General features: G+C 44.8%; 1 protein-coding gene and 1 pseudogene across 1 annotated transcript in view; both read right to left on the reverse strand.

Moving 5' to 3' along the window:
- The window catches only part of Sptb (spectrin beta, erythrocytic), a 130972-nt gene extending 124471 nt beyond the window's left edge, over nt 1-6501 (reverse strand). The window contains exon 1 of the mRNA XM_021178696.2: nt 6284-6501. The gene's annotated coding sequence lies outside the window, so the exon portion shown is untranslated. The remainder of the gene's footprint in view (nt 1-6283) is intronic.
- A 15518-nt stretch (nt 6502-22019) lies between these two features.
- On the reverse strand, nt 22020-22280 carry LOC110307479 (small nuclear ribonucleoprotein F pseudogene; annotated as a pseudogene).
- Nucleotides 22281-26516: the final 4236 nt, after the last annotated feature.

The following is a 26516-nucleotide window of genomic DNA, read 5'->3' on the forward strand; positions in this document are numbered from 1 at the left end:
TGGCCTAGAATATGTTTGTAAATGAGAACTCAGTAAGTTTTTTTTTTTGGAGCTTGAGAGAGGTGCAGGTAGTATCCCTGGGAAAAACAGAAAATGCTGAGGTCCCAATGAAGCAGAAGCCAAATGACGGAATGAGGGATGGAAAAGCTAAAGCGTCAACAGGCAAACGTAGAAACCCACTGCTTATCTACCCATGGCATCTGCCGGTAACCACTACGTTGTGCCTTGCCCATCGTTATAGTATACTCTGTCGGGCCATTCTTGAGGACTTGTGGGTATGCTAGAGTGTCAATACTGCCACCAGTGTCCCTGTACCTCTCTCCAAATCAATACACTTACATGGGACATTCTACTGAAGGAAGAAAGCAATTACTGTCTTGGCCGGAAAGTCCAGATTATTCAGTTCTCCTATGGTGAAAACCTAGACAAGGTACTCTTGGGATGGGACTAGGAAACTGGGTGAAGGACAGAGTCTGCTGGCAACTACTGCCTGGGGACATTTCTAGTGCAGTCCCCCAACTCTAAAAGAAGGATAATGAGATATTCTTGAGTGTTCATTATAAAATTCATTGAAATTATACAAAGGCATCCTGAAAATTGAAGGGACTAAACATTGTCTGAGTGCTCCCCTGACGTAGGACAAGTCCACCCTGTGCCACCTCTAATTCACTTTCTCTTCTCTCTGATGAAGAGCTTTAATGTCATCAAGAATCTGGCCTGACCCCTCCGACACACATATCTCCACTTAAAAACCTGCACTGATTTCAACATGAACTTCTTCTAAACGTCTTCAGCAAATGGACCCTAAACCATGTTGTGTGGTCACTCTCCAGCCACATGGAACCTACTGACTCTGGAATGCAGTAATGCTTTGCTGCCCATCTGGGTGGCACACATACTTACAACCCTGCACTACACCCTTACAGCCTCCCATCTAATAGTCCTTGACACTTTTTGAAGCCTTTCTGAACACCCCAACCTCCGTTAGACCGTCCTGCCCTTTCTGGGAGCACCACCTCCCCCCAAGCAACCTGTCACGCCAGCGTTTGTTTAAGGGTCTACCTCCCAGGAGTGAGAGGACCTTCATCTGCCTCTTCCCTATGTCCTGAGCATATGCCAGGGTGAGGTACATAGTACACGCCCTATTCTTGCTCTCTTTCACTACATCTCAATTGCTTTCTCAGTCCTTTCCAGTAAAGTGTCCATGACTTCTGCCTCAGAGCCAGGCTTAGGGAAGGCCTGGCCTTGTCTTCCTAAGGAAATAGGCTGGGCAGTGAAGCTGATTCACCACTCAAGGATCTTCTGGAAAGAGTCAAGAGCTGAGCGTGGGGACGGCATGAGATCTTTCCAATCCTTGTCACTATAGATGCATCTTTCCAATCCAAGACTATAGATGAATCTCGCTGTATCTGAGACACTATGAATCTACACATAAGACACACCTATATTTAAGTCTGGTACAAGCAGAAAGGATTTTCAACTTACTCATTTGCAAAACTATCCAAGTTTCTGCTTCTTTCACAATGGTGGAAACTTCGGAATTGACTATAATTCAAAGCAATTATTGTTCTTTGACTGTCAAGGTGCCCTGTTCCTCTTTTCATAAATATCCTGCAGGATCCCAGCCCAGTTCAATACAAAGTCTTTTTTTTCCCCCTAGGCCCATTCCTATTCGTTTGCTAAATTTACAGCATTCAAATGAAAGAAAGGAGACCTGCTTTTGCCCCCACTGTTAACATGATATATGTCTGAGTTTTAATTGCCCTTTAATTATACCCTCAGCCAGGTCTGCACAGATATAATAGAAATATAGCAAAGCCTGAGAGGGCCTTGCTGAGGCGCTCAGAAGACAGATCTGTAATATTTCCTGCAACCAGAAGGAAAGAACAAAATGAGAGGTGGTCTGGGGATGTCAGAAGCTAGCTAAACAATTACCGAGAAAGCACTCAGCCTTTAAATTCGGCAGGCTGCAAGGCTGGTGATCCCCTGGTGATTTGATGCTCCGCTAAGGCTGGCTGAAAATGGAAGAACTCAGATTGCCTGACTGTGAACTAAGAAATAAGCAACAAAAGGAAACCATGCCATGACATTTTCTAAATATTTACTACTGGGAGTTGACTGTTCCCTGAGAGGAGCCAGGTCTGACAGTGAAATCCCCGGACTGTCTCCTACATTCTCCTTTGATCTCTATCTCCATCTTCCATGCCAAGAGACCTTTACCTCCTGGGGCTGTCAGAGGAGAGATACTTGTCTGATAGCCCCAGCCAGTGCAGAGATGAGCAAGTCAGTGTACAGACCAACACATGCACGCTTCCTCCCAGACTCCTTTCCTACAGTGTAGTAACCAAGAGCATCTGCCCGTAAAGACCAAATGAGTCAGTACAAACTAGTCTACAGACAAAACACCCTTTCCCAAGTACCCTCTGACCCGGATTGTTGTCTTAACCCCACCTGTGCCGCTTTGGAGTCCAGTATCCATGGCCTTCCCAGCCAGACATCATTGTAACACCAAACCTCTCATCAGCCTGCATAGCACCTACTTTCATCCCTTACGCTCCCAGCTCACTTGATACGTGTTAATCTGAAGGTCAGGGGTGATGAAAAACATTATAGAAACCAACAAATGTATTGATAGTACTTCAGACTTCCCACTGGCCGTGTTTTCTGCCTTTTCATGTCTTGAGCAGAGTCTGATTTTGGACAGAGTGCTTGACTTTGAAACAATATTCTTCAAGAGCAATTTCGTGACTAGGTTCAGATTAAAACAGAGATGACCTGGCAATTAAGAATGTCTCCCATCCTTGCAAAGGACACAAGTTCTGTTCCCAGCACCCATAAAGATGCTCAGAACTCCCTGTAAGTCCAGTTTACGGGCATCCAGTGCTCTCTTCTGGCTCCCTACAACACCAGGCACACATGTGGTTCATATATCTATATTCAGGGTAAACATTCATATACATAAAAAATAAATAAGTAATTCTTTTTTTACAACAAAACAAAACAAACAAAACCCAGGAATCTGGCAGTCCCGATGGTTCTCGCTCATCCCCCAGAAATGTCACAGAAAAAGAGTTGCTTTGAGACATATACTGCCTGTGGATAGGAATGTGCAGACGTTTTATGGGATAACGCATACATCTATATAGTTAACAAGCAACGGGGAAATTAGAGAACAGGTTAGCATTTCACTATGGAAAACATATTCTCTTCTTCCTCTCCCAGTACCTTTTCATTTTGTCTCCTGGTTTTGAACTTCACTAAAGCTGAAACTATTGGATATTAAATATGTCCCTGCCTCATCTTCCTCAAAGGAAAGAGAACCTTAGTGGTTTGAATGGACCGAACCACAGGAAACAAACCTCCCTGGCCACAGGAGGGAAAGAGATGCAGAGAAGACATGGGTTAGAATGACAAGAGGTACGGGAGCATTATAAAGGACAGGTAAACTGCAGCTGGCTCTCACCTTTAAGCAAGTGATCATACAAACAGAAGGCTGGAACCAGTGACCTCCAAGGTTCCTTCTAACTCCAGTCCTATTGGCCTCATGAATTTTTTATAGTCACCCTCTGTCCTACCACACTGTCCCTATGCATCACCAAGCCCTTCTGGCCACTTCCAGGACTGAAAGGAAAATCTTTTTTTTTTTTAAGTTTATGTTTGACTATTGCCAAAATTATAATTCTGTCCTTGAAACAATGACCTGAAAATAAGAGGCCGCTGGGCTAGAAACTTCTGAGCAAATAAATGCTCAATGCTGCCTTGAGGTAATAGATTTTAAACTTCTCTGACATAAGCAAAATTACGACCTTAGGTTCAAGGAGTGAAGACCATGATAAGCCAGTGCTATAAGCAAATCTTCCCAACCCATTCTGCATCCCCTGCTGAGCGTCTAATCTTAAAAGGACAACAGACCAAGGGATCCTGGCCTCGCTGCATCTCTCATCAGCTGTGTGGGATGAACAAGTTATTTAATTCCCTGAAAATTCACTTTTAAAAATGTATTATTGTGGTGTACGTGCATGTGCGCATGAGTACTGGGACACTTGTGGAGGTCAAAAGACAACTTTGTGGAGCGCATCACAAGGCTTGAACAGCAAACACCCTTACCCATTGAGCCATCTCACCAGCCGCGCTCTCTTTGCTTTTTAAAATGGGATAATATGAGTGACCTTGCAGAGTTGATAATTAAATGCCTTAGCAAGCAACCCTGATCACTCGTTTTCTCATTCAGTCAACAAAGCCTATCTGAGAATCCACTACCAGTCAGCCACAAGTACATAAAAGATAGACTAAATGAAAGCTATTATTCTTTTTATTCATCAAAAACCTATATTATTTTCCAAAACTGTGACAGACTGACATTAGTTCAAAGTTTTCGCTCACACCTAGTTTGCCTAAAATAGCCATATTTATTTTGTCAAGCGTGATGGCAGGTGGGAGTCAGCCCCCTGTTATGCCTTTAGCCCCAAGCGAACAATCCAACAGGTGTGTTGGTTCCACCGGACACCTTCAGAACACCTACACAAAGCAATGACCAGAGCAAAAAGCAGTATCCCAGCTCTCCCCTGGGCAAGTCACTGGGGAGAACTTAATATGCCTGTGCAGCAAGGCCCAGCCTGAATGCCTGGGAGGTTTTGGGTGCTTTCAATTCCTTGAGTGGACTCTATGTCTCCAGAGAACTCAAGGTTAACAGGACTGGCTCATCCCCAGCCACTACCACTGGGCCACTGATAAAGGGAGGTGCACCAGCAAAAGGGTCCCTCTCCTTTCAACAGTGCTTTACTCAACGCTAGAATGTGATAACACTGTATAAACGGCTGGCCTCATCTCGAGATTGGTGGGCTCTTCTCTGTTCTAAGTTTACTGTTCCTTTTGTGAGCTCGTCCCCAAGCCTCTGTGGGTGCTGGGCATTCAGTACATAGTTAACAAACAGTCTACATTTGTAAGAGTTTCCCATAACATTCTGGAAATCAGGGCTCATTGGAAAAGCATATGAAGTCTGGTCCTGGAATAGGAGATGACTACCCTGGGTCGTAGTCATAGAGCAGTGAAAAGAGAATTCTAGATTAAAATTCTGAGCGATCCGTGAAGCTAAGGATAGCCTAAGAGAACAGCTTAAATGTGCCTCGATTTTTTTTTCTTCCCTGAAGGCTCCTCTCATTCAGGAGCTATCTGAATCACCTCCCTTGGAAACTGAACTATATACATCCATTGCACAGGCAGGGGTTTTGTGTGGCTGCCTCCTAGCGTGGAGGTGACAGCCGTATCCTCTCCCCACTGAAGTTCTTAGTAAAAAGAGACCATCACTATATAATCCCATCCCACCCTGCCGGATGCATCTAAAACAATGGCTTCTTTCCATATCCCTTCAGTGAGTTAAGGGTGTTATTAACTGTAGCACCTCTAATTGCTCACTGAAAACAGTGGTTTGGATATTAATAGACTATAAATCAAGGCCCTACCTAAGGCTTGTTGTCACGGAAACTGTACTCAAGCCTCGTAGCTATTTCCCCTTTGGGAAGTCTGGGTAAGTTGGTGGGACTTGAGGATTGTGTTAGAGCTCTTGTTTCTTCCATTTTCTGCTATTTCTCCGGGGCCAAGTTGCTGGAACTGGCACGAAGGGTAACCGTAGAGTGGGGCAGTAGCTTGGAGATTAGGAACTCAAAGGGGATAGGTGGGGGTCCTTGAAGTATAGTCCTGGGACACTTGATCTCTCCCTTCTCAGTCTACACTGGGCCACTCTGCACGTCCTGGCATCCTGAGGCCCGGCCCCCTCTGCTGCCCTGAACTGTCCTCCCAGCCTTGGCACTGGGCAGCTCTGGTGCGCGCTAGCCAAGTTCCAGAAGAGGATCCGACACGCCCGGGGGGTTGAGAAACCAGGCAGCAGGAGGCACAGGCGCGGACAGTCCTTAGACCGACGACAGGCAGCCCCCCCCCTCAACTTTGCTCCCAGACGAGGGTCCTGGGGGAGGCGGCCAAGAGCACACAAACCCCCAAACCCACTCCCCGTGCCCCACGGCGACACTCTACTAGCTGGCTTCCCAAAGCTAGCGCCCTGCTCGCCCAGCGCCAGCGAAACCCACGCGGGTTCCCGCGTCCAGGGGTGACGACTGCCGCAGCCGCCAGGGCCTCCCGAGCTCCTCACCCCTCCCGCCCCATGCTAGGCACCCGGGGCCAGGCCCCCACCGGGCTGTCGCGTCACCCGCCCCCTGGGCCCCGCGCTCCCGGGCACTGGCTCCAGGGCACCCAGCTCCCTCCCGCCGCGCGGCCCTCGGGGACTCACCTGCGCTGGGGCTGAAGCGGCGGCCACCCCGAGCCCGGGGGCGGCGGCGCAGGGGGAGGAGGGCAGCACGGGGCTCCTGGCACAGTGGCCGCCGGGCGCCTGGTGCAGCGGAGCCGCGGACCCGCCCAGAGATATAAATAACATTATCTGAGGAGGGACATTCCTGCCGGGGGACATCGCTGCTGCCGGGACCAGATAGTCCCGCGGCGGGGGCGGGGAGGCGGGGCCGCAGCCTCCCGCAGCGCCAGGCCCGCCTTCCCCACCCACTCCTGCACCTGCCAATCAGACTGCGCGCCCGGGGGCACCTGCCTAGCCGCTAGCGCCGCCGCCGCGGGGACCTGGGACGCCAGGGTCCTCTCTCACCTCCCCTGATCCCGCACACACAGAGCCCCTTGCCACGGGAAGAAGACTCGACTCTGCTGCTCCGGCCTAATTCGTGTGCCGGGAGCCGCAAGCTGGCGGCGAAAAGGAGTCCTCCCAGCCTTTCCCGCCTAGCGTCCCTGCAGACTACGATCTGGTTTTGAAAAAACATCTAAAGACCCGTTTAGGCCATAGGGTGGGTGAGGAGGGCGCCCCGACTGTAACGCCCCTCCGGAGATAGGCTGGAAGGGACAGATTGTTCCCGCGGGCGGGTTACGTTAGAAAGCGTGCTCCCGGCCGGCTACAACCGGCTGGTAGTAGGAGCAGACGCTGGGAGCACAGGGGGTGGGCACTGGGCCGAGGCCCCCGCCCCCAGCCTGCGGGCTGGAGGCCGCGGCTCCTGCTCGTAAGCAAGGTACTGTCCCGGAGAACCCGGCTGTGCTGGTTGGTGGCGCTCAGCCTACAGTTGCATATTGCAGGGTCCATAATCAACAGGCAAGCCGGCACACCAGCCCACCTGCACCATCCTGTGAGCCCCGGTCTCCGGGCAAGACCCTGCTTTCTCACTGCAAGCTTTGGTAGGGTGGAGTACAGCAGGCCAGAGGAGATGCTAGAACCAAGGGTGTCAAGTACATCTGCGACTAGGGAGGGTGACACACGGACGAACACGGGCGGCTTGCAAGGCAGGTTATTTCCTTGACTTTTTAACAATACAAGGTCATTACTCAGTAACGTTGGTTGCGTGCCTTGCTGTACCTTTCCTTGTTTTATTTTTATTGGTGGGGGGGAGGGCGGCCCTCCATACGCTGTGCCTGGGATGGTCTCTCACAGACTATCAACCCGGGTAATCGCAAGTGTAATGGAGACACCAGTGGCGATTAAAAAGAGCATAGATGCAGAAGGGAGCTTTAACTTTGATGCTCCCCGGAATTCTTAACAGGAAACAGCCTTTCTCTTGACTTGTTTGCTTGAGTGTATAATTACGCTGTTTTCTAGGATTCATGAGCAAAGGGTGTTGTTGAATTGCCAGATGTTCAAGCTTAGTCTTGGGGTACGCAAAAGATATTTCACTGCCTGCTGCCGTCACACTTCTTTTGAGAGTAGGTATTTGGACTGTAAGAAATGCTAATTGGGACAAAATCCACAGGTATTAAAAAGCCATAGAACTCTTCCCTCTCCTTTTGCCTGAGTTCTTATTACATACTAATTTCCCAAATGGCATCAGTATTACAAGGAAAATGACACACCGGCCTGGGTTATCCCAGAGGTTAACAGTGACCTCCCACCTCCTTCCCCCACCCAGACCATCTAGCAATTCTCAGTAGTGAGCAAGAGCTGTAGATCTTAAGCAAAGCACACATTTAACACTCCAAAGGCCCTGGGACTCCCCAGTATCCTCCACCCCCCCCCAAACCATTTGCTTTGCTTGTTGTTGAGTTCAAAATCATCTTTTTAGGAACTAATTCCTGGCAAAAGCAAAAAACAGGCCAACTTCAAAAGCTGAGACTTAGATATCACAAGTAGAAATCCTTGATCTATTTTTGAAAGAAAAAAGGGGGGTTGGAATTATGTATTTATGTGTTTTAAACCGTGTGTGAATAAACTTATTAAATAAATTCATGAATCCCAGAATTGCAGCTTTGCAGCTACGTAATTATATACTAGAGGAAACAGATAACTCTTAGCTATAGGCTTGAGGCTCTGAACTGAATGGCTGCACACATATTTTCCTTTGGAGCATTCAAATTTATAATTTTCAACCACAAGAAAAAAAATGAATATGACGACGACAAACGCTCCAAAGCAACAGACAGATTAGTCCAAGATTTTACAAACCAGCTCTTCTGCTGTGGCTATCTCGACTTTAGCTGAACGATAAATAATTCAATACAACCTCATTTGCTGCAGATCCTGTTATCCTGACAACATCCCCAAATGCTTCCCAGCTAATAGAGTTACAGTGAAATGATAAATCAGAGCCCAGTGAGAGAGGAAGTTTAGAAGTGCAGAGAGAAAGGGCATTGCACAAGCACAGGAATGAGAAATTGGGGACAGTGTGGGGGAGGGAGGGAGGACACTGATAGAAAGGTTCGCTATCAAGGTCATTGTTGAGACGGAGCATCTTCAGGGACCTTCTTAGAAGACTGTACAGTATCTACAAAGTATCGTTGAGAATTCTCTACAGGAGATGAAGATGGACCTTCATCTTCATTGGTCAAAGGACTGTCCCTGCCCATCTTGACAACCTGGACTTCCAAGGTTCCCTGTAAGCTTCCCCAGTTAATCTGCAGCTTTGGAAGAGTTCTGGGACCCAAAGGGAGAGCGTAAGACTTTAGTAGATGCTGTGAGCCAAGGTTTGGGAGGAAGCCTTCAGAGACTGAGTGCCCAGCTCTAGCTGAAATCAATAGGTGAGGCCAAGGGGGTGGACGTAAGTAAGAACACTAGAGGCATCTAACTATAGGAGGTGCCTGCTAGTCTCCTTCTCCTTCATATTCTCTCTCTCTCTCTCTCTCTCTCTCTCTCTCTCTCTCTCTCTCACACACACACACACACACACACACACACACACTTCTTTGAGAATTCCTTACAACATGTCTGCATCATATTCACTCCCCCAGCTCTTCTCAGAACCACTCCCTTTTCTTTAACCTCCCTCCCCCAATTTTATGCTTTTATGCCTTCCCCCAACCCTTTAAGATTAATTTGTGCTGCCCAAATATGCTATTTTTATTGAACCACAAAGCCAAAGCTATTTAAGTAAACCACCTTGAATTAAAAATGAACATATATATTAGAAAGATACTCAAAAGCAAATGCAAAGCTAACCCTGACCAATTCAAGTCCTTAGTGGCAATAATGAAGGAATCAAGAATTCATGATACCAGCATGTACTATACCCTTTAACTGAGCTGCATTTCAGGAAACGAAACCGAATTTTCCTTCCCATGTCTGGGATTACCTAAGGGTGCCACTTCCTTCTCAGCGTGCAAAGACAAGAGAGAAGCAGGAAGGCTAATTCCTCAAGCACACCACTGAGAATCAGGAGGGGCTGAGGACTGGGGCTCTCAACCCTTTGCCCTCATGCCTCAGACTTCTAACGGCTCCCCCATCCTCCCATTTTTGTTCTCTTTCAATTCTTTTTCCATGTAGCAGCCAAATTCTACTCTAAGAATGAAATCTGAGCCAGGCGTAATGGCGCACGCCTTTAATCCCAGCATTTGGGAGGCAGAGGCAGGTGGATTTCTGAGTTCAAGGCCAGCCTGGTCTACAAAGTGAGTTCCAGGACAGCCAGGGCTACACAGAGAAACCCTGTCTTGAAAAACCAAAAAAAAAAAAAAAAGAATGAAATCTGATCGTGCCACTCGGTTACATTAAATCACCCGTGGCTTCCCAGTACTTTCAGGATACAGTGCTAAGCACTTAGCACATGAGACAAAATCAGTAAAGATAAAATGAGTGAATAAGTGAACAAATCAGGAATTAAACGAGGTTGCAATCTTGGAGGCCAACCTGAGAAGTCCATAAAAGTTTTTTCTTTCCTTCTGGGTTATAGATACATTATATGTAACTTTTTTGTTTGTTTGGTTGGTTGTTTGGTTGGTTGGTTTGGTTTTTCGAGACAGGGTTTCTCTGTATAGCCTTGGCTGTCCTGGAACTCACTTTGTAGACCAGGCTGAACTCAGAAATCCGCCTGCCTCTGCCTCCCGAGTGCTGGGATTAAAGGCGTGCGCCACCACGCCCGGCTATATGTAACTTTTACAGGAGGTTCACATTGGAATAAGCTTGTCTGAATGAATTCCCATTCTCTGAGATGTAACTGACACTACTGTGGCTGAATTTTACCAGCTCCTGCACTCCCGCTGCTCGCCATGCCTAACTTACTGTCTGTTGGGGACAACAGGGGCTAGTTTAACTAAGGAGACTACCTCCCAGCTCACTCATGTCTCACGGACAATAAGGTAAAGCAAACACTGACAGTTCAGATGGGCTGGACTCTTACTGCTGTGCTCTCTCAGTACCATCTTCAGTCATGGTCCTCAGATAGAAACCCCATTCCAGACCCCAAGCTTCAGTAAGCCTACATCTTGAGCACACAAGATTAAGGCCACAGGAAGGTAGATCAAATGCATTATAAGGAATGAGTTCATGCTTTGATAATAACTCTGTCTTAAGTCTTCCAGAGAAGATATTCTATAGGTGGATAATCAAGAATACCTTAGCTCAAAACCTCTGTTTTCATCCTTTATCAATATATATCAGTCAGGGACTCAGACCACAAGGAGAATTTATAATGTAAAAGTTGACTTTGAGGTGGCTGGAGAGACAGCTCAGCAGGTGAGGACACTTTCTATTCTTTTTTTTTTTTTAAAAGATAATCCCTTTTTTTTTTATTTTTATTTTTAAGATTTATTTATTTATTATATGTAAGTACACTGTAGCTGTCCTCAGATACTCCAGAAGAGGGCGCCAGATCTCGTTACGGATGGTTGTGAGCCACCATGTGGTTGCTGGGATTTGAACTCTGGACCTTCGGAAGAGCAGTCGGGTGCTCTTACCCACTGAGCCATCTCACCAGCCCCCACTTTCTATTCTTAAAGAGGACCCAGGCCATTCATGGAGGCAACACATTTGTCCGCATCAAATAAATAAATTTAAAGAAATTGCAATTGAGTTTATTATAAGGAATGACAAGCTACCATTCTAACAATTCAACTAATTAAACAATTTTCTGTGTATGTGATAATTGCTGCCAACATAAATGGTTTTGCTAATTGTTTTGTTTGCAAGTGAGCAGCTACCAAAATCACAGGTTTTTGTTTTTGTTTTTTTTTTTTTTCACAATATTAACCAAGACCTTTGGGAAATTTTCAATAAAGTTTGGAAAGAATCGGCAATAAAAAGCTCCATTACCTCTGCAAATTAATTTCCCTCTCTATTCTGTGGGTTATTTCTACAGCTGCTCAGCTTCTGTTTGAATATTTCTTCAATGTTTTGGAGTCTATAAGAAACTATAATTCAGCTTAAACATGATGTATTTTATAGAATGCATACAGAATATAATTGGTTCTTGCTAGAACCCCTGATTGTTTTCATTTTTATTGGCAAGTTCTGTTTTTAAAAAGTTATTATTTTCTTCCTGTCAAATGTTTTCACTTTATTTCATGAAGTAAATTGCTATGGTTATCTTCATTGCTGGGTCAAGAATCTCAGAATTTAAGTAATTTCCCAAAGACAACACAAACTCCAAATCTCAAGCTTATTTGGGTCGTTTCTTCAGGAACTGGTAACACATGTTGGGTTTTTTGGTTGGTTCTTTGGTTGGTTTGGTTTGGTTTGGTTTTTGAGACAGTGTCTCACTCTGCATTCCAGACTGCCAGACTGGCCTGGAACTCATAGCAGTCCTCCTGCCTTGGCTCCCAATGTGCTAAAATTATAGATGTTGAGTCATGTGTGGCTTTGCGACTTAAATTAACAGGATTTATCGTCTCCTACTTGAACGCATTCAAGAATTTAGCCCTGGTGGCTGGAAAGATGGCCCAGCGATGAACAACACTGACTGTTCTTGGAGAGGTCCTGACTTCAAGTCTCAGCAACCACATGGTGGCTCACAACCATCTGAAATGGGATCCGATGCCCTCTTCTGGTGTGTCTGAAGAGAGCAGCCATGTACTCACATACATAAAAATGAATAAATAAATCTTTAAAAAAAGGAAGAAAGAAAGAAAGAAAGAAAGAAAGAAAGAAAGAAAGAAAGAAAGAAAGAAAGAAAGAAAGAAAGAATTTAGCTCCAAATTATGCTGAGCACATGCACAGTGGCAACTCTGCTGCTTACCCTTTTCCACCATCACTGAAATTACCCAAGTCTGCTTCATCCAGCATCCAGCGCTGCCCCCTTGCAGACAAACCAATTGAAAACTGTGGGTCCTCCTCTTGGAATGGGTTTCCAGCTATAAATAAGCATTTGTATGCCACCACTGACCCAATCACTACCTAGCTTCTTGACTGCGCTTCACCTGCACAAAGTGCTGCCAGAAGTAAGTAGATGTTTGCCTCTTAGGATTCCAGGTGCTTGATAGACCTCCCGCTAACATCCCAAAGACTGTAATTCTTTATTCCATAAATAAAAACAAACCTTCAGAGGAAACTGACTTTGGGAAGGAGTTAGCTTTTAAAGTACAACCTTCTGCTGGAGAGATGGCTCAGAGGTTAAGAGCACTGACTGCCCTTTGAGAGGTCCTGAGTTCAAATCCCAGCAACCACATGGTGGCTCGCAACCATCTGTAATGGGAACGGATGTCCTCTTTGGGTGTGTCTGAAGACAGTTACAGTGTACTCGTATAAATAAAATAAATATTTTTAAAAGTACAACCTTTTGGTATAGGAATAAGAAAGAAATGTGCAGTGCAGCGTATTGAATAGAATCTTATAGTCAGTATCAGAGTAGGCTTGAAAGACCCATAGATGGAGACTCAGAACACTCTGCCTGCCCTTAAGCTCTCAATTTCTCAGCCACAAAATAATGACACTGAACCACCACCTAGACTCGGACGACTCTCTCAGCTTGATTGAGCTTCCAATATTGTACATATATACTAAGAATTTAGTGGTGGTGGGTCACACCTTTAACCCTAGCATTCAGGAGGTAAAGGCAGTCAGATCTCCATTAATTTGAGTCCAGCCTAGTCTACACCGTGAGTTCCAGGACAGCCAGGGCTACCCAGAGAAATCCTGTCTCAAAAACAAAACAAAACAAAACAAAACAAAAGAATTTATGAAATGTTTATCATAAAGATGTTAATAATTGTGAAAAAGTATATGCAATGTCAATATTCTTCAAAAATAGAACGTTTTAAAAATCGAGATTAAAATTTGTTAAAATGGGGACTGGAGAGATGGTTCAGTGGTTAAAAGCACTGGCTGTTCTTCCAGAGGACTCTGATTCCATTCCCAGCAACCACATGGCAGCTCACACTGTCTGTAACTCCAGCTTTAGAGGCATCCTCACATAGGCATACTAGCAGGCAAAATATCAGTATACATGAAATAAAAAGAAATTCATTATTGCTTAATTGGTTAAAGTGATGTTAAACACAGTATGTGGAAGCCTGTAATCTTGGAGTGGATGCTTGCACTGGGCCCAGCCTTCTAACCAATGGAGAGTTGAGTTACAGCAGAACGTCTTTGTCTGGTCGCAGGAAGTTTTGTAAGAAATTCATCAGTTAAACCAAGCAGGTGTCTAGCTGACTGACTCTCCTGTAGCCAGAAAGTTGTTTTCTATCCCTGTACTATTGGCTAACAGTATGGGCTGAGAGTCTCAGAACCTTCTCTAGTCCTTGCGGCTGTCTGATTTGTGGATCAATTTTGTTGTGTTTTGCAACGATGAACTCTACTAAATTTAATTGGTCTACAGAAGTTCCCTTTTAAAACCAGTTATGATATATATATATCATATATATATATATATATATATATATATATATATATATATATACACTTTCACACACACACACACACGTACATGCAAATAATATCTTTTTTTTCTCAAGACAAGGTTTCTCTGTGTCGTAACACTCACTCTGTAAAACAGGCTGGCCTGGCTCTGCTTGAAGCAGAGTCAGGTAGATCTCTATGAGTTTGAGGCCAGACTTGCCTACAGAACAAGTTCTAGGAAAGCCAGGACTGTAGTCCTGTGTACAGAGAAACCTTGTCTTGAAAAAATAAAATAAATAAAAATTTGAAAACAGAAATTAAACAGTTAATATCAATAAGAATGCTGCTAAAAATCAATTTATTCCTGTATGATAGGTTTGGAGTAATTCTTATTTCCTTCTTCTTTTCCTATAGTGTTTATTTTATAGGCATAGAATATTTTGTAAAAATCAACAGATATTTCCAGTTTGGGGGAAATATAGTAAAAACTAAGCAAAATATGTTGGATGTTTTCTTGGAAACAAGTTTTGCTAGAAAGCTAGGCAAGAACAAAGTATTGGTGAACTTGCAAAAGAAATGTCTGAGCATTTTACTCAATAACTCAGATAGTTTGTTGTTTTTGTTTTTGGGGGGGTTGTTTTTTGTTTTTGTTTTTGTTTTTTTACAAAGGGAAAAACCTCTTTTCTGTTACACAAAGCTGCACAGTCTATTTTTCCAGCTGGGGGTATCACCAACCATGTGAGAGATGGAGTGGCTTGACCCATGTCTGTTCCTCACCGGTCTTTCTCTTACACTAAGAGCTGCCAAGCTATGAGACTGGCCCAAAGGCCAGTCTGAGGCTATAGAAAGAAACAGTCCTAACTATGTAAAGACAGGACTGATCTTTATAATTTTGTTTTCTTCAATACCATGCTTTAATTGTTTACGTTTCCAAAAGTTACTTGGCAATTTTTCTTAGTTTATTTGTTGGTTTTGTTTTCTGAGACACTCTTAATTAGTCCAGGCTAGCCTCAAACTCACCGTGTAGTAAAGGCTGATCATGAATTCCTGTGCTGGTTAATTTTATGTCAACTTGACACAGCTAGAGTCACTGGAAAGGGAAGAACCTCAACTGACAAAATGCCTTCATAAATTAGACTGTAGACAAGCCTTTAAGGCATTTTCTTAATTAGTGATTGATTGGAGAGGACCCATCCCATTGTGGGTGCCACCCCAAGCTGGTGGTCCTGGGTTCTATAGGAAAGCAGGCTGAGCAAGCCACAGGGAGTAAGCCAGTAAATAACACACTGCTCCATAGCCTCCGTATCAGCTCCTGCCTGCAGGTTCCTGCCCTGCTTGAATTCCTGTCCTGACTTACTTTTGATGATGAACTGTGCTGTGGAAGTGTAAGCCAAATAAACCCTTTCCTCCCCAAGTTGCTTTGGTCATAGTATTTAATTACAACAATAGAAACCCTAACGGAGACAATTCCTAATCCTTCTGCTTCCAATTCCCAAGTGCTAGAATTATAGACATGTGTTCACCACCACGTCCGGCTCCAATCAATCTTGATAATTATACTTACCACTCAAATAAGAATGAACGTGCAGAACTAATTATTGGAGGCTAGGTAGATTAAGCCAATCTGAAATTCACATACGAAACATCAACAAAGGAATAACAATCTTTCTACATACAAAACAGTGAAAGAATTTTCACCCAAAGTAAAATAAATTGGTGAATAACCACTCCCCACACGCACACAAACAAATTGTGTCAGGGACTTAGTAAAATATAGCCTCTCCTGTAGCTGTCATTCAAAGAGTGTGGCACATGCTTGTAACACCCTGTGGAAGAATCGCTGAGGGATGAAAGGTCTGTGGCTAAGCTTCTGATGGGCTGTGAGGGACTTTGTGGCTGACTTCAATTGTTTGTTTTACACTGTTTGCTGTTCACCAGTGCACCAGGCCTTCTGTATCCGAAGAAATCCCTTCGTTCATTTTGGGGATCATCAGCTCCACAGAGCAACTACACAAGAGTTAGAGAAGAAGCTCTGCCTCCAAGGAGAATTGCCAAGAGCCAGACTCAGCATCTCAGGAAGTCAGCGGGCCCTGTGTACTAAGTACTACTCACAGCAGGACATAGAGAGTCCGTGTACGTCAAAGGCAGCCCATAAGTAGGGGCAGTATCTTTACTGATTTACTGTCTGTGTGTCTCATCCTGCTCTCCGAAGGGTGTTTAAAAAAAATCTTACCTTTTACTTACGAGAGAAATCCTGAACCAGCTTTCTCAGCTGCCGTGTGCAATGTCTAACACTTAAAAATCTGTCCCAACATGGGGCAGCAGTGGCACAGGACTGTAATCCCAGCACTCGGGAGGCAGAGGCAGGTGGATTTCTGAGTTTGAGGTCAGCCTGATCTACAGTGTGAGTTTCAGGACAGCCAGGGCTACACTGAGAAACTTTGTCTCAAAACAAGACAAACAAACAAACAAAACAAACAAACAAACAGACAGACAACTGTCTTAAGTTTCCTCTCTGTGGCTCATAGTGTATGCCATGATGGTGAACGATGATAAATGGGCACACATTGAAATAATACTGGGAAGTTTAATAGTCAACTATTACTGTATAAGGTTGCTTTCATTTGTTTACTCCAGTTTACTTTGCAAAGCCTTTTTACAGTATCCCCTTTGCCTAAGGCAATCCTGGTTTGCCCCTGCTATTCCTGCCTAATCATTAACTGTTGCCCTTAATTTTCAGAAGTGTGATACAATATATAACATATATTGATGAGCATCCACTGCCACCAAGAGTTCCCAGTAAATTCTTGTATATAGAAAGTAATTTGGCTCTAGTCATAAAAGAAAGATTTGTGACAAAAAGACAACCACACAACATAATAAATATTACAATTACTTTATTATTAGTTGCTGTGTCCTATCAAGGACAATTTATCTCTACATAAATTTAAGTCAATTCTGCCCTCTACTGTCTCCTGACAGTATTATGATGCTGTTCACAGAGGCTGATGATCCATTCTGCCCATGTTTAGAGTGGTGGTCTCCAACCTACTACAGTTATATTAGTTTCATAAAGTCTCCCACTGCCTGTGTTGAACCCCACACCAGTTACATTAGAATCTATGGTGGGAAGACCCAAATATCAAGTGTTTGGAAGCCCTCTACCTGGCTTCAATGTACAATCAAGGCTTAAAAGTGCTTAAACCACTGCTTAAAAGTGTCAGAACAGATATCAGGCAGTGGACACTTTTAGTCCCAGCACTTAGGACTCAGAGACAGGCAGATCTCTGAGTTTGAGGACAGCCTGGTCTACAGAGTGAGTTCCCAGAGAGCCAGGGCTACATAAAGAAGCCCTGTCTCGAAAACCAAATAGTCAAGTCAAATAGTCTGCGTGGTTCACTTAGCCTTTTCATTCCGTAGTCTAGATTATGTACTACACAGCTGATCATGTCTAGTTACATTTGGAAGATTTGAGAAAAAGAACATCAGGACAAATCAAATCACTACTGGGAAATTGGCATTACTGTTTCCCCTAAGGGGTGATATTTTCCCTGGTATAAAAGTCTTTTTTTTTTAATGTACAGTGATGATATGTGGAACTTTCTAGAAGATGAGTCTATCTAGGCATCAGCCTCATGTCAGCGCCCCAATTCTTAACTGATGAAATTACCTGCTGAGGAGGCTCCATGGTAGCCAAGAAAGCTGAACCAGAAAGACGGGGCAAATGAGGTAGCGCCCATTGCATTAAATTACAGCTTCCTTTGTCTTGAACATTCAGAGTCTCGTTAATGGAGTTCATCATATGGAAAAGCACTGATGTAGAAGCTCAGGGAATCTGCTGGAGTGGAATTTGCACTAATTAGAACATTAACTAAATTAAGGCACTAGGGAGAACTGAACTCCAAAGGGAATAAGAGAGAAAAAGATACAGAAAAATCATTAATAATCAGCAAGGGAGAGGAAGAGAGCGATACTGCGGAAAGCTAACCAAAAAGGAGGTTTCTGATGGTAAATTAGACAGTCATCTCTCACTCTCTTTTCCTAATGTTCGCTTCCAAAGCTGACATGTCCAGGGTCTGAGATTCGTCCCACTGGAAGCCATGTCATTCTTCCTAAATTCAAAATGTGGGAACCACCAGAGTGTGGATGAGAGGAGGAAGGGCTCGTTTCAGAATTTGGACACTGAGCTCCTGTGCAATCAGCAGGGGCTCTCAATGCTAAAGAGAGGAAAGGAGGAAGGGATGTAGTGGGGAGAGGGTTAGGCCTTTATACACCTTTGTTTGCACTTGTGTGATGTCATTCTGCCCGCAAACAGCAAGACTTGGCACAAGTGTGACAGGGGTAGAGACTTGGAAACCACGTTAGAAACTAGCTTGAAAGATTCCATCTGAGGCTGATCTTGTTGTGGAACAATTACCGAGGCTTTCAAATGTTCCTTTCCAAGTAGTCAGCCTGCACAGAGTGGAAACACCTCCATAGATGTATTTATGGGCTCAGAAGAACTGCCAGGCTTGGTGGCTTATGCTATAATTACATGACTTGGGAGGAACAGGGCTGCTATGAGATCAAGGCCAGTTTGGGCTGAGACCTTGTCTTAAAAAATGAAAAATGAATGACTTTTTTCTGGGTGATGGCCCCCATGAGTCCCTGATGGAAGCTAGGAGCACTTTCTACAGAGAACTCTCTACCTGGGGAGGGAGGAATGGATGTTTATACTTAAATATGTAGTTTTACGTATAGTCGCATAACCATGTTTGCTTCTCAAAAACACTTGATTGATAAAATAGCCATACATCAACTTATTTACATTGCTGTAAACATATATTAATATAACCATAAGCACCCCAAAATCTGTGAATTGAGCAGTGAATAAACTAAAGTTAAATTGTAAGAGCCTGTCCCTTTAACACTTGTAGTGAACAAATAATATTTTGTTTGTTTGGTTGTTTGTTTGGTTGGTTGGTTGGTTTCATCTTGCTATGCAGACTAGGCTGGTTTTGAACTCAAAATCCCCCTCCGCTACTTGCCTGGTACAGGATTACAGCAATGTGCCACTATGACAGGCTTTAGCACATAGCATTCCTGTAGCCTTAAAAAGGAAACTGACACTAAAATGAAAACAAAAGTAGTCTGGGCATGGTCGTGATGAACCTTTAATCCTAGCAAACAGGAGGGAGAGGCAGGTGGATTGCTGTGTGTTTGGGGTAGCCTGGTCTACATAATGAGTCCTAGGCCAGCCAGGACTACAAAGTGAGACTGTGTCTCAAAAACAAAACAAAACCAAATAAATAAAATAGAAAATAAAAGTATTTGGGACGAGAGAGATGGTTCCTCAGTTATGAGCAAGGGCCTTGGATGCTCTTGCAGAGGGACCCCTACAGGTTTAGTTCTTTCTCAACACCCACTTTTTGGCTAACAGCTACCTATAATTCCAGTTCCAGAGGATCTGATGGCTCCCTCAGGAACCCACCCATGAGGCATACTCACATGCATGCAGGCAAAACACGCGTACACATAAAATAAAAATAAATCTTAAATAAATAAAAGCACTGGGTCTGGGGAGATGGGCCAGTAGTGGTTAAAGCACTACACAGCTGTGAGTGTGGAAATTTAGATACAGACAGCTGTGAGTGTGGGAATTTAGATACAGACAGTTGTGAGCGTGGGAATTTAGATACAGACAGTTGTGAGCGTGGGAATTTAGATACAGAACCCACATAAGTGGTAGTTGTGGTGGTCTGCCTGTGCCTCTCAGCTTCCAAAGGGAGAGGGTGCCCCACAGATCCCCCTAGAGCAAGCTACTATCGAGACTAGCCATAGCTGTGAGCTCTGGATTTGATTGAGAGAACCTGCCTCAATGAACAAGGTAGACTCTAGATCAAGAATGATTCTGAGCCGGGCGTGGTGGCGCACGCCTTTAATCCCAGCACTTGGGAGGCAGAGGCAGGTGGATTTCTGAGTTCAAAGCCAGCCTGGTCTACAAAGTGAGTTCCAGGACAGCCAGGGCTACACAGAGAAACCCTGTCTTGAAAAACAAAACAAAACAAACAAACAAACAAAAAGAATGATTCTGGACAGTAACCTCAGGCCTCCGCATGCATGTGTACCCACACACATATGCCCTCAAACATGACAACATGCATACATGTGCACATACACACTATGCACACAAATGGAAAAAATTTAATGCATCTTAATAGAAAAGGGTTAGAGGTGTGAGCAAAAGTGGATATAGGTAATTCAAAGAACTTATTGACTAGTCCTGTTTCCATGCATAGCATTGTACCTTAGCAGGGATTAGATATTAGTACTGTTTGGTTCTGAGGTGAATCAGTCTCATAAATGCATTTATATAAAAGCTACAAATAAAGCTGGGCGTGGTGGTGACACACTCCTTTGATCCCAGCACTCGGGAGGCAGAGGCAGGCGGATTTCTGAATTCGAGCCCAGCCTGGTCTACAAAGTGAGTTTCAGGACAGCCAGGGCTACAGAGAAACCCTGTCTCAAAAAAAAAAAAAAAAAAAAAAAAAAAAGCTGTGAAAGTTGGGTTTGAGAGATGGTTCAGTGGTTAGCCTGAGATCAATTCCCAGCAAGCACACGGTGGCTCACAACCATTTATAATGGGGTCTGATGCCCTCTTCTGGTGTGTCTGCAGAAAGCTACAAGTGTATTAATATACATATTAAATAAATAATTCTTTTTTTAAAAAGCTGTGAAAGTTAAGACAGAAAAGGTCAGCTGAAGCCATAGTATGGCCGACTTTGAAAACCCTGCTGAAGACCCCCGACCTCATCTGGTTAGCAACAGGAAATCTGCTGAAGGCTGAAGGGTTTTAGGCAAAGCATAGATAGGACTGGAACTGGGCTTTAGGAGACGGGGTCTGGCAGCAATGTGTCTGATGGCTTGAATGGAAAGATGGGGACAAGTCATTATCATACCACAGGATGTGAGAAGTGGGCTCTTTGAGGGCAATCACCAGCTGGTGCTATTCACAGGTGGCCAGATCATGCAACCATTTCCCTGGATGGGGATCAGTTATCTCTGGCTTCCCTCCCTTCCATTTCCTCCACATCCAGGTTGAGGATGTGGAAGGACCACAAGCAGTTTTCCTTCAACATCCCCTTCCGCCATAACGTTCCCATGCTGCCACAGGAATGTGGCTTAGGCATAGTGGAGCCAGCTGTCAGTGGACTGAAAGCTCCGAGGCCATGAGCCAAGACAAGGCTCTCCTCACTTAGGCTGTTGATCTCAAAATATTGTCAAATAAGCAAAAAGCTAATACAAAGTGAGCTGACAGGTGGAGTCCTTTCTGTGACTGCCCTTGACCGAAGGGTTTAGAAGCCCATGGAACTGTTTAGCAGAGAGAATTTGGAGAAGGGGACTAGGAAAAGCTTAGAATACTATAAACAGAGGTTAATAAATGATTGTGGTGTGAGTTAAGATGACCAGAATGCTGAAAGGAATTACAAACAAAAGCACACTGAAGGTTATCTGGCGTCTTATCAGGGTTTCCACTGCTGTGAAGAGACACCATGACCAAGGCAGCTCTTATAAAGGACAACATTTAATTGGGCCTGGCTTACATGTTCAGAGATCCAGTTTGTTATCATCATGGCAGAGAGTATGGCAGTGCCCAGGCAGGCATGATGCTAGAGGAGCTGAGAGTTCAACATGTTCATCAAAAAGAAACCAGGTGTCTTCAGGCAGCTAGGAGGAAGGTCTCAAAGCCAACCCCTATAATGACATACTTCCTCCAACAAGGCCACACCTCCTAATGGTGCCATTCCTTGGACTAAACATATTCAAACTACTGCAACTGGGTATATTAACCTTCCAAAAATATTGTGTTGAGGTATTGTTTCTCTTTTTTTTTTTGAAAAAAAAAAGAACTCCAAATCTTTATTGTATAGAAATACATATTATATATAAAAAAAAATCCACGATGCTATTCTCTCATTTTTCCATCTTCCTTCTCTTCTTCAACGCCTCTGATGTAGAGGACATTATTATACCTTATTAGAACTTCGCCCAGATGTCCAGACAGCGCCCCATCTATGTATTCTTCTGTATTTGCAAGCTGCATGTTCATGTAGCCATCCACAGAGACCAGGTAGCCCTTGTACTCCATGCCCCACTTCAGTTTCACCATCACTGGCTTTTCTGTCAGTCCATTGAGAAAAGGCTTGGGGTTGAGGGGTAAACTCATCGCGACCACAGGCAAGTGTTGCACCCCGCTAGCCGCCGACTCCACCGCTGCGGTCGGCTGCCCAAGCGACCCGTGCTAAGAGAAATCTTGTTTCTCTTCATTTAGGCCAGGTAGTGGTGGCGCACGCCTTTGGTCTCAGCACTTGGGAGACAGAGGCAGGCAGATCTCTAAGTTCAAGGCTAGCCTGGTCTACAGAGTGAGTTCCAGGGCAGCCAGGTTTACACAGAGAAACCCTGTTTTGAAAAAACAATCAACCAATCAACCAACAACAGTTGTGGGTCTTGTGTATTGAACTGTGATTGTCAGACAATTCAACAGGCAAGGGGAGATAGAGAGCCGAGATGAGGGTTTTGGTTTGAAGCCCCGTGAGTATGTGTGGTGAATGGCCACACTGGAACCAGCCATCAGTAGGTGGATAAACTTTACTTAGGGTGATCCAAGACTCATAAAGTTTTGGGGAGTTGGGGGTAGGAACATCCAGGATTGGCAAAGGTCATTGGCTGGGGGCTTAGGGTACCTGGAACGTCTCATTTGCATGGGGAAACATATCAGGAGTCTCAGGTGCTGGCTGAACAGATTCTTATAGGGAGAAAGGAAATTGATCCTGTAATCTAGTGAGGCAAAGTGGCATTCCTCAGATAGAGGCATATGTGCTGGGAGGGCTTAGGGCAAGGTCAAGAAGGTGAAGCCCCACTAACGAAGGGAGGCTTCCATATTGCACCGAGCCCAGAAGCTACCAGGTCATGGTGGACTTCAACCTTAACCAGCAGAATTTTCCCAAAACAATAACAAAACCCCTCTTCATTCAGATTCTTATCAGCTACAAGATTAAATTTAAATGCTTTAAACTAGAATTTGCTTCCTTCTATCGTCTGTTCTACACCTGGGTTTGTTCCTACCGTACATGAACGCTCTTCTCTGGGGAAAGTAATTTTCTTTTTCTTTTCTTTTCTTTTTTTTTTTTTTAAGATTTATTTATTTATTATATGTAAGCATACTGTAGCTGGGGAAAGTAATTTTCTTTTCATTTTAAAAAAACTCTTTATCGATTCTTTGTGAAGTTCACATCATGAGCCCCAATCCTGCTCATCTCCCCGTCCCTCCACATCTTCCCTCTGCCCTTGCAACCTCCCCCGAAAAAAGAAAATAAAAAAAAATAAGAATAAAATAAACAAACAAAACCTTTCAACATCGTGGAAGCTGTGTCCCAGTGTGTCCCACAGTGCACCCATCCTCACCTGGACACCTGTGGATATGCTGTGGTTGTCCTGTGTCACAGAGATCCTGCAGCTTTGGATCTGAAGGACCAGCCCCTTTACACACTCCAGAGTTCAGTGATAAGGTAGATGTTGGGGTGGGCCAACTCAAAGCCCCTAGACTGCCAGGCGGTGGTGGCGCACACCTTTAATCCCAGCACTTGGGAGACAGAGGCAGGCAGATTTCTGAGTTCGAGGCCAGCCTGGTCTACAAAGTGAGCTCCAGGACAGCCAGGGCTATACAGAGAAACCTTGTCTTAAAAAAAAATAATAATAATAATAAATAAAGCCCCTAGAACAGGCCTGGGCAGAAGTTGCTTAGCTGAGTCGGTCAGCTCACCAGTTTTCCTGCACCCACACCACCAGCATGAGCTCTCTAGCACCATCCTGGCTAGCTTACCCAACGGAGCAGCCAATGAGGGGCAGGGCCAGCTTTCCCATGATCATGCCCTCTAGCCAGCTCACCCAAGCACATCCACCAGGGTCATTTCTACTGTGCTGCCTAGGCAAGGTATAGGGCCTGCTCTCCTGAATGCCGAGGCTCTTGAGGGGCAGAGCCAGCTCTTCCACTCTTATAGCCCTGAGGTGTCAGCTCCTGTCTGTTGAAGGTCATAAGGGGGGATGAGGAGGAGGAGGAGGGCATCTCTCCATACACCACGCTACTGCTTTCCAGCACTCACACCCTCAGGGCCCCCTTATCTGTGCCCACGCCACAGGGTCAGCTGTACTATGCTGTCCAGGTGAGGTGTAAGGTCCACTCTCCAGAGTGCTACAGGGTGAAGGGCAGGGCCAGCTTTCCTGAGTGCTACAACCAGTGAGGAGCAGGACCAGCTCTACACAGCTCTTGGACACCAACATGGTCTCTGGCTGTAGCCCAGACTGGGGACATCTGTAGGGCTTTTTGGTAATGTGAGTCAGGGACACTGGCATATAACCCTGCTGCTGCATGGCCACAGACCTAGACATAGACCAGGACCTCAACATGGTCTCGGGGTTCGGGCCAGGCTACTCATATCAGGCTGTTCCTTTCCACCCCGAGGCTCCAGTTCTGCCTCTCTTCATAGCACACAAACCATTCTTCTGTTCTTTCCCTCCCATCTCTCCACCACATACTTGCACATTGTAGTGGCTCCCACTCCGAGTGGGCCATGAGGCAAGTAGACTTCTGGGTATTTCTGCCATGTGGCATGGCATTGGTGGGCCTCGGTAATTTTTGTTTTTTTGAATAACCTGGAACTTGCTCTGTAGACTAGGTTGGCCTCGAACTCAGAGATCTGCCTGCCTCTGCTTCCTGAGTGCTGTGACCAAAGGCGTGCGCCACCACTGCCTGGCTAGTAATTTTCAACTGCTGCCTCAACAGATCAAGCTCTTACAGCCCACAGTCAGAATCCTAGGGTTACACTTGGGTAGACCATAATGTAACCTATTATCTCCTTCTTCTCCTTCTTCTTCTCCTCCTTCTCCTTCTCCTCCTCCTCCTCCTCTCCTACCTTCTTTTTTCTCTACAATATGTGCACAAGTGTTTGCAGAGGACAACTTTAGATGCTATACTTCTCAGAAACATCATCAACTTCCTTTAAGGAGGGGTCTCTCATGAACCCAGGGTTCACTAATTCGATTAATCTGGCTGCCAGTAAGCCCTAAGGATCCTCCTGACCCTGCTTGTCCAGTGTTGGGATTACAAACACAGCATCTGCCATTCTCAAGTGGGTTCTGAGGGCCGAACTCAGACCCTCATTCCTACAAGCAACCTCTTTACTGACTGAGTCTTCTCCTCAGCCTCTACCCATCTTTTAAATATCTCCTGGTAAGTTATATTCCTCCCCCTCCCTCCCTCCCTCCTTCCCCCCTCCCTCCTTCCCCCCTCCCTCCCTCCCTCCCTCCCTTCTTTCCTTCCTTCCTTCCTTCCTTCCTTCCTTCCTTCCTTCCTTCCTTCCTTTTTTTTCCTCTCTTTTAGCTTACATCCTAACTCTTCCTTTGGGACTTGACTCAAGTTCCACAGCTTCCTAAGCTAGAACCCTCACCACAGAGAATTAATTACTCTTACCCCTACATTTCTAAACGTAATATTATACATATGATAAGCATATGCTATATATCTTAGTCCACACTGTTTGAATGTTGATGGGGACACGATGATACCAGTCCAAACCCTGCAAACCAAACCACTTGGAGCATGAAGGACCAACCAGGCTATACAATCATCCTACCCACTTAGTATTCAGTTACCACTCAGAGTGTGTTACTTGACAGTTTTTGTTGGTTTGTTAAAAAATACACAGATGGGGCTGGAGAGATGGCTCAATGGTTAAGACTGACTGCTCTTCCAGAGGTCCTGAGTTCAATTCCCAGAAACCACATGGTGGCTCACAACCATCTGTAGTGGGATTTGATGCCCTCTTCTGGGGTGTCTGAAAACAGTTACAGGGTACTCATATACAGAAAATAAATAAATAATTCTTTTTAAAAATGAATACGCATATGTAACTTTACAGTTGTGTACCTCCTTCCCATGGCCATAAGTCATCTGAATCTGACACATGTATTCTCAGTTACCTAGTACAGTGTGTTCTTACACATGATACACTAAAAACCGTTCATGTGCTGGGCATGGTGGCGCACGCCTTAAATCCCAGCACTCGGGAGGCAAAGGCAGGCGGATTTCTGAGTTCAAGGCCAGCCTGGTCTACAAAGTGAATTCCAGGACAGCCAGAGATATACAGAGAAACCCTGCCTCTAAAAACAAAAAACAAAAAACAAAAAACAAAAAACAAAAAACAAAAAACAAAAAACAAAGCATGTCTTCAGGATTTTTGATGAAGGCGAGGCAGTGGCTGCCCCACGACTTTGTTACTTAGCAATGCCCTTGCTCTCTATCTCCACAGCAGCACCCTCTTTCCGTGGCTCTGTCCGCTACATTGAACACAGATGATGGCTCCAACCTGGGGCTCATTAAATCATATCAAAATAAAACCAATAC

The sequence above is a fragment of the Mus caroli genome, unplaced genomic scaffold (genome assembly GCF_978045245.1).
Source record: "Mus caroli unplaced genomic scaffold, Mus_caroli_1 scaffold_14, whole genome shotgun sequence".
NCBI lineage: Eukaryota > Metazoa > Chordata > Mammalia > Rodentia > Muridae > Mus > Mus caroli.